The sequence below is a fragment of the Cebus imitator genome, unplaced genomic scaffold (genome assembly GCF_001604975.1).
Source record: "Cebus imitator isolate Cc_AM_T3 unplaced genomic scaffold, Cebus_imitator-1.0 Scaffold125, whole genome shotgun sequence".
Classification (NCBI taxonomy): domain Eukaryota; kingdom Metazoa; phylum Chordata; class Mammalia; order Primates; family Cebidae; genus Cebus; species Cebus imitator.
Genome location: NW_016107440.1, coordinates 1,829,440 through 1,844,223, shown reverse-complemented (window position 1 = coordinate 1,844,223; position 14,784 = coordinate 1,829,440). Strand labels below are relative to the sequence as shown.

The 14,784-nt window shown below is 50.0% G+C and overlaps 1 protein-coding gene across 1 annotated transcript in view; it reads left to right on the top strand.

The window, feature by feature from the left end:
• The window catches only part of SCARA5 (scavenger receptor class A member 5), a 123,087-nt gene that overhangs the window by 10,249 nt on the left and 98,054 nt on the right, over positions 1–14,784 (top strand). The window lies entirely within an intron of this gene.

Here is a 14,784-nt window from a genome sequence, read left to right as displayed (position 1 = left end):
CACCTCTGGAATCTGCCCCCTCCTTTGCGTCTTGGTCATTGCTGTCCTCCTCAGGGTGCTGTTGATGGAAGGCCCAGTCCTCCTCACCTCGTGTAGGGCTGGAACTACTTGGAAGGGCCAAGTCCAAATAGGACCTGGAAGGTTCTGGAGCCAGGCTGCCTCTGGCGGCCTCTGATGGATGCTCGCTCACACCACCCTCTGAACCGAACCCCCAGGGTCTGGTGTCTGGCCACCCTCTTCTTCCCCCCACCGCACCTTCCCCCTTCCCAGCTTGGCTTCCCCAATATGCAGCTGGGGCCTCTCCAGTCTGGCACCAGGAGGTGGAGGAGGAGGCCGAGCTGGGAGTGGGTGGGGGGCTGGCTGGGCCTGGCTCCTCCGCAGCACTTTCCCAGGGCCAGAGAGAGGTGTTAGTGTCAGAAAAATACTGCAGTCCCACTCGCCCCTGCGGCCCCAGCCCCCTCCACTCATGGCGTCATCTGTGGCCGCAAACAGGACCTGGGGCTAATGAGTTACACATGCTCCTGGCGGCTGCCAACACCCGCAGCCCAGTCGCTCCCTGCCTCCACCCCTGGCCTCCCCATTCCTCCCCCATAAAATGAAATGATCCCCCTGGGGGAACCCCTCATCTACCTTCTCGTTTGTCAGATCTCCCCGGTTCACTTGGTGCAGCTGAGGGCTGCTGGGCCGCTGCCCAAAGGTGGGAATGGATTTCCTGGAAGGGGCTGGCTGGGGCCTCTGGAAGGGTCACCGCCCTCTCCAGGTGGCAGCGTCAGGCTCTGGAGCAGGAGATGGGGCTATTAACCCAATTCAGAGCTACAGCCCACAAACAGCAGACAGGTCTGTGGTCCTGGGGTAGCACGTGGCCAGGTGTGCTCTGGGTCTCTCTTGCCCAGTGGGCCATCCCTCTATACAACGGCTTGGTGACACACGCTGCGGTGTGTCAGGGATGGCCGTGAACCCATAGTGCACACACTAGCTGTGTGTCCTTCCACAGGTGAACTCAGGCCTAGTGCAGGGGACTTCGGCATCCCCACGTGTGGTATGCTATTCTTGACCTCACTGGGGAGCTGTGGCAGGAGCTGGGTGAGGGGAGGTAGGGAAGCTGGAGCACTTACTCTGCCAGCTTCTGTGCTACGGGGTCACCTCAGGCTGCCCCTGTCCCTCCACCAAAGACCACAGCTCCTCAGAAGCTGCCCTGTCTGCCTCGGCTTCCCCTTCCAGGTTCTGGGAACTGCTCCCATGCCTGATGCTTTGGGCCCAAGGGTGGTAGCACCACAGATGCTGCTCTGTCCTTGTGGGTGTCACACCCTGGCCACACCTTTGAGGCATTCCCTTTGTGAAACCTCGGGAAGTATCCTAATCTGAGGGGGTCCTCTGTTTCTCCTGGGGCCCTGACCCTCTAATCTTGAGCGTCCTTGCCTACAAAGGGAGAATGATGTTACTATTCCCATGGGCATTTTGGAAGGATTATGTGACCTAACCTGGGTAAGGCGCTTTGTACACAGTCACCCCTCGATCCTCGTTTATTCCCCTCCCTGGTCTTTGGGAATCCTCTGCACAGCTTGCAGAGGTGGTGAAGAAGGGCAGGGGGAGACAGCGAGGTGGGAGGAGCAGCTGCCACCCAGGGCCTCCTGGGAAACACCCGTGCCCCTTCTCAGGGACACCTGGCCTGGAGAGTGTTTCTGGGCTGATCTCAGCCTTCTGCTGAAGAAAGCAGCATTCTGGTTACTAGCGGGCTTCTCATGAGGCCTAGATACTCCAGGAAATTGGGCAAGTTCCTTTAGTCCTGTTTCTCAAATATTAGAAACTATAAGACATACTGGGTCCTGAGGGCTCCTGTCTCTCCTGCGTGTGTGTGTCTATCCCTTCCTCATCCTGATCAGAGGCATTTTGCTTCCAGGGACCCTCTGAAGTTTGCTACTAGAAGAGCCAAGGGATGCGTTTTCTTGTCCCAGGGTGGGGACTGCTGTTTCCAGGAGGCATCGGGAAGAGGGAGAGAGGGGGTACAGAGGCACCAGGAGCTCCTTCCCTTGCAGATGGGCATGGACTGGAGCCTCCCTTCCCTGTCTTCACCGAAAACCCCAGACCTGGACCACACTGTCACTCCAGGGATGGGGGCAGTGAGGAGGGTCTGAGGGGGTTGCCACCAGCCTGTCCCACTAGCCTGGTACAATCTGGAGTGGACAGGCTTCAAGGAGGCCTGTGGTGAGGATAGAGTCCTGGGTGGGCAGGGGGGCTTCTGGTATCCCTGGAGTAGAGTGGGTGATAAGTGGCTGGGGCGGTTATTCCTTGTGGCCTCCCCTGTCCTCCTCTCATAGCTCCTGGCCTCCACTCCCTTGCTTGCTCATCCATTCATTTCTTCATCTTCATCTTTCAGCAAATATATTAAGGGGCCCCACAGGTGCCGTGTGTAGCAAGGGCCACAAAGAGGCATGAGATGGGGACCCAGGACTTCTGTCATTTACTGTCACTCAAGCTGGTCTGTTCTCCCCTCTCCCTTTTCTCCCCACTGCGGACCAGCACAAGCCTGGTTCAAGTGCAAGGTTGCCCAAATGTGACCCAGCAGGTAGGAAATTCAGGGTGTGATCACGTCGCTGGCACAGACCCATACACAGTCTCACTCGGCTCTGACACCTGAGTCTAAAGTTCGGAAGTCTCTGTTGTGGGGATGGCTTTGTGTGTGCTTAAAAAGGCAGGCTCTGGGGCCGGGTGCAGTGGCTCACGTCTGTAATCCTAGCACTTTGGGAGGCTGAGGCCAGCGGATTGCCTGAGCTTAGGAGTTTGAGCCCAGCCTGGGCAACATGGTGAAACCCAGTCTCTACTAAAATACAAAAAAATTAGCCAGGCATGGCAGTGTGCACCTGTATTTCCAGCTACTTGGGAGGTTGAGGCAGGAGAATCACTTGAACCCGGGAGGCAGAGGTTGCAGTGAGCAAAGATTGAGCCATTGCATTCCAGCCTGGGCGACAGAGTGTGACTCCATCTCAAAAAAAAAGACATGCTCTGCAGCTGGGCAAGCTCAGACCACATCTCTGCTGAGTGCTCGCTGGGAAAACTTGAATAAGCTCTTATCCTTAGCTTCCCCTCCCCTAAGAAATGGGAAACCCACAGCCCCTGGCTCATATGCTTTTGCAAGGGCTACAGGAGTTATTCCACACTGAGTTCTTCCAAACCGGTACATGTAGCACACCCCAAAAATGTGAGGTCCTAGGTGACTACCCCTGCATCCCTTCAGTGTGTCTCTTCTGCCCTGGAACCTGCCCGTGGCGCTCTAAGCAGCGCTTCTATTTTCTCTGTCAAACAGAAAAGCTAGAGTGAAGAGGAGGAGCAGGTGGGATGTGGCGTCTGGGAGAGGGAGAGAGAGCTGATGGGTGGGATGGGAAAGGTGGGAGCCCGCGGACAGCCAGCGCCCCTGGGTCTTTAGGCTCTGAGTTTAAATCAGCCCATTGGCATGGGGGCATGGGTTTTTTTCCAGCTGTGCTGGGCTGTGTGGGTGGAGTTAGACCCGACCAGGGTTAGAGTTTCCCCGTGCAAGTGTGAGGAAGTAAGACGTTAGCAACGAGTGGGAGTGCTTGGAGAGCAGATAACACGGATCCTGAGTAGAGTCGGAGGAGAGGGCCAGCAGGGACAGGAGGGGTGAGAGGGTGGGAAGGCCTTGGGCTGCGTGGTCTGTGGGAGGCTGGGGCACCGCTGAGTCAGAGACCTGAGGGATCACGCTAAGAAGATGAGGGCGGGCGCTGAGGCTCACGCCTGTAATCCAGTGCTTTGGGAGGCTGAGGTGGGAGGATTGCTTGAGGCCGGGAGTTCAAACCAGCCGGAGCAACACAGAGAGACCCCTTTCCTAAAAAAAAATTGTAAAAATTAGCCAGATGTGGTGGTGCATGCCTGTAGCCTTAGCTACTGGGGAGGCTGAGCCAGGGGGGTCTCTTGAGTCCAGGTGGTTGAGGCTGCAGTGAGTTGTGATCACATCACTGCACTCCAGCCCGGGTGACAGAGTAAGACCCTGTCTCAAGGAAGGAAGGAAGGAAGGAAGGAAGGAGGAAGGAGGGAGGGAGAGAGGGAGGGAAGGAAAGAGAGAGAAAGAAGATGGGCAATGGCAATTATAAAGTGGGACATTTGAACATGGGATTTAGATTTCAGTGACTGGCAAAAAGCCTCTTTAGAGCAGCAGAATCCAATAGAAATGAAAGGTGAGCCACACATGCAATTTTAAAGTTCTTAGCAGCCACCTTAAAAGGTGAAAATTACACAAGAATCTGTCCAGACGTGGGACTCACACTTGTAATCCCAGCACTGGGGGGTGGAAATTACGGTGAGCCAAGATCACACGACTCTACTCCAGCCTGGGCAGCAAGAGTGAAACTCCGTCTCAAAAGAAAAAAGGAAAGAAAAGAAGTCCTCACTGGAAAGGTTAGGCAGGCAGGAAGCAGGTCTTATTTAGAACAGGAAAATAGAAGAAACTCCTGGGGCAGAGGCGGAGGGAATGGGTGATTACACGGCTCACCAGCGAGGAGCCCAGGGCCCCTGCAGGAAGGTTTCAGAAGTTGGGGCACGAAAGGAGGAGAAACACAGGTGTTTGGAGTCAACCGTGGGTGATGGGGGGCCTTGGGGTTTCTCTGGGTTTTCTGTGGGTGCAATGGACTGAATGTTTGTGTCCCCTCCAAATTCCTGTGTTGAAATCCTAACCCCTCAAATGATGGGATTAGGAGGTGGGGCCTCTGGGAGGTGATTAGGTCGTGGGGGTGGAGCCCATGTGGGTGGGGATAAGTGCCCTTATAAAAGGGACCCCCGGCCACTCCCTCACTCTCTTGCCAGCGTGGGAGGAGACCGTGAAGAGGCGGACAGCCGTGTAGACACCGGATCTGCTGGTGCGTTGATCTTGAACCTCAGCCTCCAGAACTGTGAGCAGTACATTTGCTTTATGAGCTGCCCTGGCTAGGGTACTTGGCTGTAGCAGCCTGGACTAAGGCAGTGGGGCTTGCTAAGCCAGGACTGAGGGCTCAGGTGATCCTGCCGGTTGACCTCAGCAGAAACTGCTGGTGAGGCCGTGAGGTGTTGTGGGGAGGAATTTTTCAAGGAGTATCCAAAGTCCTAGGGCACCTCATCCCCATCATGTTTGCCCAGATCCGCTGAGCTCCCTCCTCTGGCATGGCCTGCTGTGCTTTTTGTGCACAGATAGCAGAGCTGGAGGCTTTAGGGGACGTCTGACTTGGCCCCCTACAAGTGGCAGGGCGAGGCTCTCAGCATTTGTCTCCCAAACCAGACACCCTTCCAACTCAAAGGTGGTGGGAATTGGGAGTGAGACAGGGGTATTCAACTCATTTGTACATGCCCAGAGGAGAAACCAACTCATCAAACCAAAGAGAACCAGGTGTGGGCAGAATTAGCAATCTAGAAAGGGTTGTGATTTAAAAATGGAAATAGCTGAGCCCTGGCTTCCAACTTGCAGATGTCTTTAAGTGACTTTTTGCCATTGACAAAGGGCCAGGAAGGGAACGGAGAATCTTCTGGACAAGGAGCTGGGGCCATTCTGTAGGGGAAGGGTCTTTTGGCCTGATATTAGGCAGAAGCCTGAGTCTGCTGCTTGCTTGAGTCTCACTGCATTGACACAGCATTCCTTCCAACCCGTGCACTGTGCATTTGGGGCATGAATAGTGGCATCTTCCACCAGCCCCAGGACCCCCTTGTTCTTCCTGGGGGGCTCTCAGGCTCTCCCACTTGGCTGCCATGGTGCACCAGCTTGCCTTGGCCACCCTGCCCTCCCCTCCCCTCCCCTGGCTGCGTCTCTCCACCCCTCAGTCCCAGCTGCAGAAGACACCACACAGGGCATCCCTTCCCAAAAACACACACACGCCCTTGATTGTTCTCAAGAATTTTTATGAAGAGTGACTTGGGACATGGATGGGTGGAGGAAAAATAACAAGCATTATGTGGAAGTGACAAGATAGGGTGATCTCTGCATGGAATTAGCTCTGGCTGTGTCTCCTTCCCCTGGTCTGTTAGAAGTGGGTGTGAAAGCCTTGGGTGCATCTGGCCCTGGGGAAGACCAGGCTCCTACCCACGTGCTCCGGCTGGGCTGTTTGCCCTGAGGACTCGTACCTGGGATGCAGCAGTGCTGAGGCCACTGTGTTCACTCTACCCTAGTTGGCTGTTCTGGAGAGAGGAAAAAAAAACAAACCAAACTGGTTTTTTTCCTATTCTCTCAACAACACAGAATGCTTCACTTTAGGTCACCAAAAGGGATAAGGATTTCTCCCCATCAACAGCCAGGTCTGCGGTGGACTATCCAGTGGATGGCAGCTGGGTGTCCTCTGGTTCAATTCAATCCTGATGCGATGTACCTAGTGGTAGCCTTAGATCCCACAGGGTGAGAGGTCAGTCCCACGAGACTGCTCCCACCCGGCACCCACTTCTGGGCCAGTCATAAGCACTGGTGTGGCGTGTGCTTCTGATTGATTGGCTGTAAATCGGGGTTCCCAGGACCCCCACCTTGGTTTTGAATAATTTGCTAGAGTGGCTCCCAGAACTCAGGCAAACACTTGACTCACATTTACAGGTTTATTGAAAAGGATATTACAAAGGATACATAGAGAACAGGTAGATGGCAGAGATGCACAGGGCGGAGTCTAGGAGGAGGGGTGCTGCCCTCCAGGAACCTCTGCACGGTCAGCTCTCCAAACCCAGTCCTTTTGGGTTTTTATGGAAGCTTCTTTATGTCGGCATGACTGATTAAATCATTGGCTATTGATAATCAACTCAACCTTCAGGCTCTCTCTCCTCCTGGAAGTTGGGGGGTGAGGCTGAAAATCCCAACTCTCTGATCCTGCCTTACTCTTCCCAGTGGCCAGCCCCCATCCTGAGGCGATCTAGGGGTCCCCAAACCCAGTCACTTGTGAATATTCAAAAATCACTGTGATGACTCTGGGAATTCCAAGAGCTTTAGGAGATAGATAGATTGATTGATTGATTGATTGGTTTTGGCCAGGATTCAGGATGATGACCAGGATGATATAGAATTCGCAATATTACATTGTTCAGGACCCTCCCAGGCTCCAGGGAGATGTATTTCCCTGGTTCCGCTGCCACGGCAGGCAGGACTTGGGTGGTGGCTCTTCTTGGCAGTGCCCCTGCTTCATACTTTCCTTCCTTCTCTTATGGAGTCCCCATGAAAGCCAGAGAGTGGTGACAGCTTCAAAGACAGAGGTTATTTGGGGCTGCTGTTACAGTGAGCAATGTGAGTGGTGAGTGAGTAACTCATGAAGTCAGACTTGGGTGGGTTTCACAAAGCTCCTTGGATGAGCTGAGCTCTGAGGTTCCTCCCAGCAATAAAACCCTATCTCCACCTGCTGTTTATGAGCTGTGGGACCAAAGAGAACAAGAAGAAAGTGAGTATTTGCTGCTGTTACAACTGTGGAATCATTGCCTTCTGTTTTTTTATGTTGTTTAAAGCCAGTTTCTCTGGAAATAAACATTCATTTTTTATCAGATCCAATTTGTGAGTTTCTTTTAAAATGGGAGGGGGGAAGTAAATTTGGATAACTCCAAACTGCTCTAAAATTATGACTGAAAAAACTGAAACATTAGTTTTTCAAGGAAAGGACACTGTGATGATGGGGATTGCCAGAACACTCTCTCATGGTCTCACAGTTAACACATGACAGAGGCAGGCTTAGAATTGCCCTCCACAGAGCCCCAAACCCACGCTTTTCCCCGGAAGAGCTGTGAGGGATGCTGCCCGCTCAGTACAGGGAAAGGGGCTCCAGAGGGTCAAGGTGCTCTCCACAGTGTGGCCTGACACTGGGTGACCCTTTCCCTACTGCCCCTCAGCTCCACGTGCCAGGGTTGAGCTGTTTTCATACATGCTTTCCTATCCTTTAATCCCCACTCCCAAACACCTTCCTACCCCCAGGATACCGTATTTCAGCAAAAACGCTTTGGGGGTATTCCTGCTCCAAGTTATTGATTATTATTATTATACTTTAAGTTCTGGGACACATGGACACAGGGAGAGGGACATCTTCACGTCGCTTCTCCGCCTTTTGACTAAGATGACATGCAGGAGGAATGCCTCTAAATGTTTAGGAATAATAAAATCATTTGATACAACCCCATTTTCAATGTGTCCTATTGAAAAGAAATCAAGGGATTTTTTTCACCCCATAAGTCAGGCTCTTAATAATAGTAAGACACTTTATTGGCTTTCCAAGAATGTGTCTTCACCTTTTCTTTTGATACGACGAACGCCTTGCTGCAGAGCTGCAGCCTCCATGCCCTGGACCTGTGATTTCACCACTGAATCAGAGTGTGAGCATGCAGGGGAAGGGCTTAGGCCTTGTTGTGACTAAGGAGCTTCACGGGTGATTTGGACTCTCAGCCAGGAGTAAAGTATCGATTCCGTTCCAGTGATTGACTTCTACAGTTTCCCCGCATGGGCACAAAGAAGCAATCAGAGGCTCTGGATATGCAAAGAAAACCCAGCTTTTATTTTATTTTATTAGACAGAGTCTTGCTCTGTCACCCAGGCTGGGGTGCAGTGGCATGATCTTGGCTCACTGCACTCTCTGCCTCCTGGCTTCAAGTGATTCTCCTGCCTCAGCCTCCCCAGTAGCTGGGATTACAGACCTGCACCAACACACCCGGCTAATTTTTGTATTTTTGGTAGAGATGGGGTTTCACTGTGTTGGCCAGGATGGTCTCGATCTCCTGATCTCAGGTGATCCACCCACCTTGGCCTCCCAAAGTGCTGAAATTACAGGCATGAACCTCCACGCCTGGCCCTAGCTTTTATTTTTTTAGACCAACATTTTGCTCCAAAAAATGAGTTTTTTCCAGGCAATTAGAATTTGTCAATTTTTTTTTTTTTTTTTTGAGGGGGTTTTTCTCTTGTTACCCAGGCTGGAGTGCAATGGCGCGATCTCGGCTCACCGCAACCTCCGCCTCCTGGGTTCAGGCAATTCTCCTGCCTCAGCCTCCTGAGTAGCTGGGATTACAGGCACGCACCACCATGCCCAGCTAATTTTTTGTATTTTTACTAGAGACGGGGTTTCACCATGTTGACCAGGATGGTCTCGATCTCTTGACCTTATGATCCACCCGCCTCGGCCTCCCAAAGTGCTGGGATTACTGGCTTGAGCCACCGCGCCCGGCCTGTCAATTATTTTCTTAAGGCAAATGTAAGAGAAAGTCTTTGCCACAAAAATACTACTGTATGTGTTTGCTGTTCGCTGGCTGATGGGGAAATACACCTTGCCTCAGAGAACCTGAGAGACTAGTGGGGTCCCCAGAGAGGGAAGGAGGTAATGAGGATGGTGCGAGAGATGCTTGCATGGTTCTGACATGGTTCTTCCAGTCGTACTTAATTCTTAGCATATTACCTGCTAGAACTTCTTTTTTCTGTTTTTGGAGTCAGGGTCTTGCTCTGTCACCCAGGCTGGAATGCAGTAATGCCATCATAGCTCACTATAGCCCTGAACTCCTGGGCTCAAGTGATCCTCCTGCCTCAGTCTCTTGAGTAGCTGGGATACAGGCACATACCACCATCCCTGGCTAATTAAAAAAAAATTTGTACAGCTAGGGCCTTGTTATGTTGCCCAGGCCGGTCTTAGATTCCTGAGTTCGAGCAGTCCTCCACCTCAGCCTCCCAAAGTGCTGGGATTAAGTCATGAGGCGCTGTGCCTGGCCTCGACCATTTTAAAACTGGAACATGTACAATTTGGTTTTGCTTCTCTATAAATGAAATTTCCTTCGTGTATATCAACTTTCTTCTTGCAACATGTCACTGAACTGACTTAGTCACTTTCATTAAAATCAGTGTTTCCTAGGATGTGGCTACATACCGCATAGTGGTATTCAAGATGCCTTTGAGTGATATGCAGGTATAAATCTGTTATTTTAATAGTTAGGTATCTACTTTTTGTCTTTTATTGAGACAGAGGCTCACTCTGTCACCCAGGCTGGAGTGCAATGGTGGGATCTTGGCTCACTGCAGCCTCCGCCTCCTGAGTTGGTGATTCTTCTGCTTCAGCATCCTGAGTATCTGGGATTACAGGCACCTGCCACCACACCTGACTAATTTTTTGTATTTTTAGTAGAGATGGGGATTCATCATGTTGGCCAGGCTGGTCTCAAACTCCTGACCTCAGGTGATCCACCCACCTCGGCCTCCCAAAGTGCTGGGTTTACAGGTATGAGCCTCCGCGCCTGGCCTGGTATCTATTTTAATGTATAATAGGAAGCTACTAATTTTTCACTTAAGGTGATGGAAGTTTCCTTCCAAGTAAATTTGAGTTTAAATGTATTTAAGTGGAGTGATATTAAGAAAGTAATGGTCCAGGGACACTCAGCTATGGCAGGATTGTGCAGGCTGCATACAAGGAGGGTGCCCACAGCGGGGAAACCATCTGTCTGCTGCTCCCAGCAATTATCAAGCAGCCGCGTGCTCCACACTGAGATGAACAACGTCTCCCAGCCTGGTACTCTGGGCTCTTCTGGCAGGTCACTGTTCATTTCTATTATTTGCTCAGAGCCACTGGCCTTGCCCTCTCCAGACCTCTTGGCTTCCTGACCTCCAGATGCCACCCTCACTTCTGGAGGCCACTGCAAAGTGGAAGAATCTTTCCCATGATTCTGTTTGAGCTTGGGAGCGTGTTTCTTCTTCCGGTTGTCATCGTGGTGGTGGTGGTCGACTGCTTTCTCCAGCACTCTGGTCTTGTGTGTGCCTGTGTCTGTGGACAACCTGTTAATCACGAACAGCTTTGTCTGGTACTTCCTGCAGGTGGTTCACACAGAGAGGGAAGACCGTTTGCTCCTTCAAGTCACTGTTTTCGAATTTGTAAGAGCTGTGCATTGGACAATGAGGTGAAGAGAGAGAACACAGTTCAGCCCATCTAGAAAGGGCTGTCCTTCATGCACTGGTGAATTGCAACCTCCTCCACGCTGACTCTGCGACTCCCTCTGGCACCAAATGCGTCACCACCTGTGCAGGCAGTGCTTTGCTGTGTCACAGCCCCCTCCTACACCGACCTCATTCTTCCATGCATTGCAGTTACCCTTTTACACATGTCTTCCCCTCCCATGGCTGCGTCCGAAACGCCGTGGGTGCATCTTAATCTCTCAACAAATATTCTGAGCATCTGCTATGTGTAGGCACTGGCCTGGGAGCTGGGCAGTTGGAAGTGAACAATGCTGTGCTGACAAAGTCCCTCCCTCCCACAGGGCATCGTCTTCGTGTTTCCCAGCATCTGTCGTAAGTGTATTGGTTGTCTGTTGCTGCGTAACAAATTACCCCAATACTGAGCAGCATAAAACAAATTTATTCCTCATGCAGTTTCTGAGGAAGTCATGGGTGTGTTTAAAAAATGCCAAGATTTTGTTAATTTTTTCAGATTAAAACTTTTGCACACACATGTCTATATAATCTGGGAAGAATTCAGGAGCAATTTAGCAGAGTAGTCCTGGCTCAGGCTTTCTCAAGAGGTGGTGATGCAGGAGGAGCAAGCCTCAAAATTGGGGCTTATCCTGGGAGGGTTCTTGGTTTTGCCCAGGAAAGAATCCCAGTGTGAGGCAGAAGTGGTAGACAGCAACTTTTACTGAAGCACCAGCACACGGCAGTAGCAGAAGTGCTGCTCCCTGCCAAGAAGGGCTACCCCATAGGCAGAGTGCCCAGGATAGCAGCTCAGAGGCAGTTCTGCAGGCCTAGTTATGCCCATTTTTAATTATATGTAAACTATGGGCTGCTTATTCAGGAACTTCTAGAAAAAGGGTGGTAACTTGTGGGTTATCAGGTTGTAGCCACAGAAAAGGGTGGTAATGTCTGGGCGTTCCCATGGCAATGGTAAACAACATGGTTCTTTGGTGGGTGTGTATTATGAAAAGTTGGTTCTCCCCATCCCTTTTTTAGCTAGTCCTCAGTTTGGTCTGGTGTCTGAGCCCTGACCCTGGAGTTGAATCTCACCTTCTACCTCAGTTGCAGTGAAGGTATTGGCCAGGCTGCCGTCATCCGAAGACTTGACTGGGTTGGAGTATCTGCTTAGAGGCTCACTCATCTACGTGGCTGTCAGCCAAAGCCCTCAGTTCCTCATCACATAAGCCTCTCTGTGGGTGCTTATGATATAGCAGCTGGCTTCCCCACAAATGAAGGTTTCAAGAGAGAGAGAGGGAGCCAGAAGGCAGCTGCAGTGTCTTTTGTCTTAGCTTGGAATTGACACATCATTACTTCTGCCATATGCTATTGATCACACAGACCAACCTTGGTACAACCTGGAAGGGGATTGATTGCAGAGGGGGCTGGGATCATGGGGACCATTTTGAAGGCTGGCTACCAGAGCAGGGCTTTGTACAGTGGGTGTTCCGTAAATGCCTGTTAGAGTTTTTACCCCAACGATCCTTGAGTCAAAAGCTCTACTTTTATTTTTAATAGACTTTGTTTTTTAATGGCAGTGTCAGGTTTAATAGCAAAGTCAAAAGGAAAGTACACAACTCTCCTGTATACCCCACCTGCCAGCCTTCCCATGCACAGCCTCCCAATATCCCCACCAGAGTAGTGCATTTGTTACAATCCGTGAACCTATGTTGACACATCTTTATCATCCAGAGCCCATTGTTTACATTAGGGTTCACTCTTGGTGTTGAACATTCTGTGGGTTTGGCCGAATGTCTAATGGAACGCATCCACTGTTACAATACTACACAGAGGAGTTTTGCTGCCCTAAAAATCCCCCGTGCTCAGTCTATTCATCCCTCCTTCCCTCCCAATCCCTGGCAACCACTGACCTTTTTACTGTCTTCAAAGTTTTGTTTTTTCCAGAATATCACATAGTCAGAATCATACAGTATGTAGCTTTTTAAGAGTGGCTTATTTCACTGAGTTATGCATTTAGGATTCCTCCGTGTCTTCTCATGACTTGATAGTGCATTTGTTTCTTTAAATTATTTTTAACAAAGTAGGCATCATTTTTGCCTTGGCTTTGCTGATCGAATGATTCTGGAGTGTTTGTAACCTTCCACTAAGTTTAAGTAATTTGAAGGTTTTACCCAGCTAACATCCTACTGCCACTTGGAAAAAATAAAAGTCCACAAATGTGTTTTGGGCAGCCTTTTAGCTTGTTGTTTTAAATTGTCTTCTTCCCTTGCAATCAGAGTCTCTAAGGGTCTTGCCAGACCGTTCATGTGCTGCTTGTCTACCCATTTGTGGGAAGCCTCTCTTTGTAACCCTCGTTATGTTCTATTTAAAATAGACTTGGTTTAATGCCCAAAGTAACCAAGTCTTGCTGAAAGAATGAAGCTCTCTCCGAGGAAGGTCTGTGTTGGTTGATTAAGGCACCTGTCATAAGTAGGTGCTTGCTATTAAATAGAAGCCTCAGGTAGAGGGCAAGGGAAGTATTCTTTTTATGGGGAAAAAAATAGAGCGACATCATTGCACTTTGACTCACACCTACAGTGAACTAGCAACACATATTCAGATCACAATGGCAGACTTCAAGTTAGCTGCGTTCATGGCTGTGTGATTTTCTTCCTTCTATTCTCTCGTGAGGCTAAGGAGGAAGCAGGGCTCAGCAGGAGAGATGAAGCTACCGCCACGAGAACAAAACCAGTATCTGTGTCATATTATTCAATGCTTTACCTCCCACTCTGACTCTTGGGAGAAACAGACTTTTGTCTGGTAAGTTGCAACCAAAGAGCTAGTGGCTCTCACCAGAAGGAAAAAAAAAGATGAAATATTACCGGAAGCCTACATATTTAGGAGCAAAACCCATTGTAGATCCTAATGCATGGTAAGGGATAGAAAATTCCAGAAAAGATTTAGGGGGAGTTAGAAAGATGTGCTCTATTATGTCTTAGCGGGAAATTAGCTCAATTCTTCGAAACTTGCTAACATGTCAGGATGAGTAAGAATGGTCGTTGGATTTGTATTTGACAACTTCCTCCACACTGCACCCAATGTCTTATGCAAATATTATGTAAAGCTCTGTTTAGCTGGTTTAATGGTAGTATTTGTAATAAAATGAAGTCAACGAGTGGGAAAATATTCCTTACATAACAATACCTCTGGGGGACCAGGGCTGTGTGGATCCTAAGGTACCAATAGTCACCGCCATTTCTCTGTGGTCATAAAACCTTCTGAGGCCAAAGAGGTAGTAATGATACCTGAGAAGTGATATATGACCCTTGAGGTACCTTCCTACAAATGGAAAACCTACAAAGAATTGGAAACTTGGCACCATTTTTCAAGGTGTTTTCTAAATATCAATTATTTTAGCATTTCTTGACTAGACGTCCTTCTTCTGACCACTCCAGTTAATGACACTCTTTTTCTTTTCTTTTCTTTTCTTTTGAGACAGAGTCTCAGTGCGATGCCCAGGCTGGAGTGCAGTGGCACAATCTCTGCCCTCGGCAACCTCTGCTTCCCAGGTTCAAGTGTTTCTCCTGCCTCAGCCTCTCGAGTAGCTGAGATTACAGGCACATGCCACCACAGCCAGCTAATTTGTGTATTTTTTGTAGAAATGAGGTTTCACTATATTGGCCAGTCTGGTCTTGAACTCCTGACCTCAAGTGATCTGCCCACCTTGGCCTCCCACGGTGTTGGGATTACAGGTGTGAGCCACTGCCCCTGGCCTTAGTGATACTCTTGAAGTGGGGGACAGTCGTTCCAGAGAGGGGTCTCACCCACAGGGCATAAGGAACAAGCATTAAAGGGATATGGTTTTTTTTTTTTTAATGCTTCCCCTCCGGCCCCCACCCAGTGATTCCTATGTGATTCAATGCTATGCCTCAGTGACATCCTGC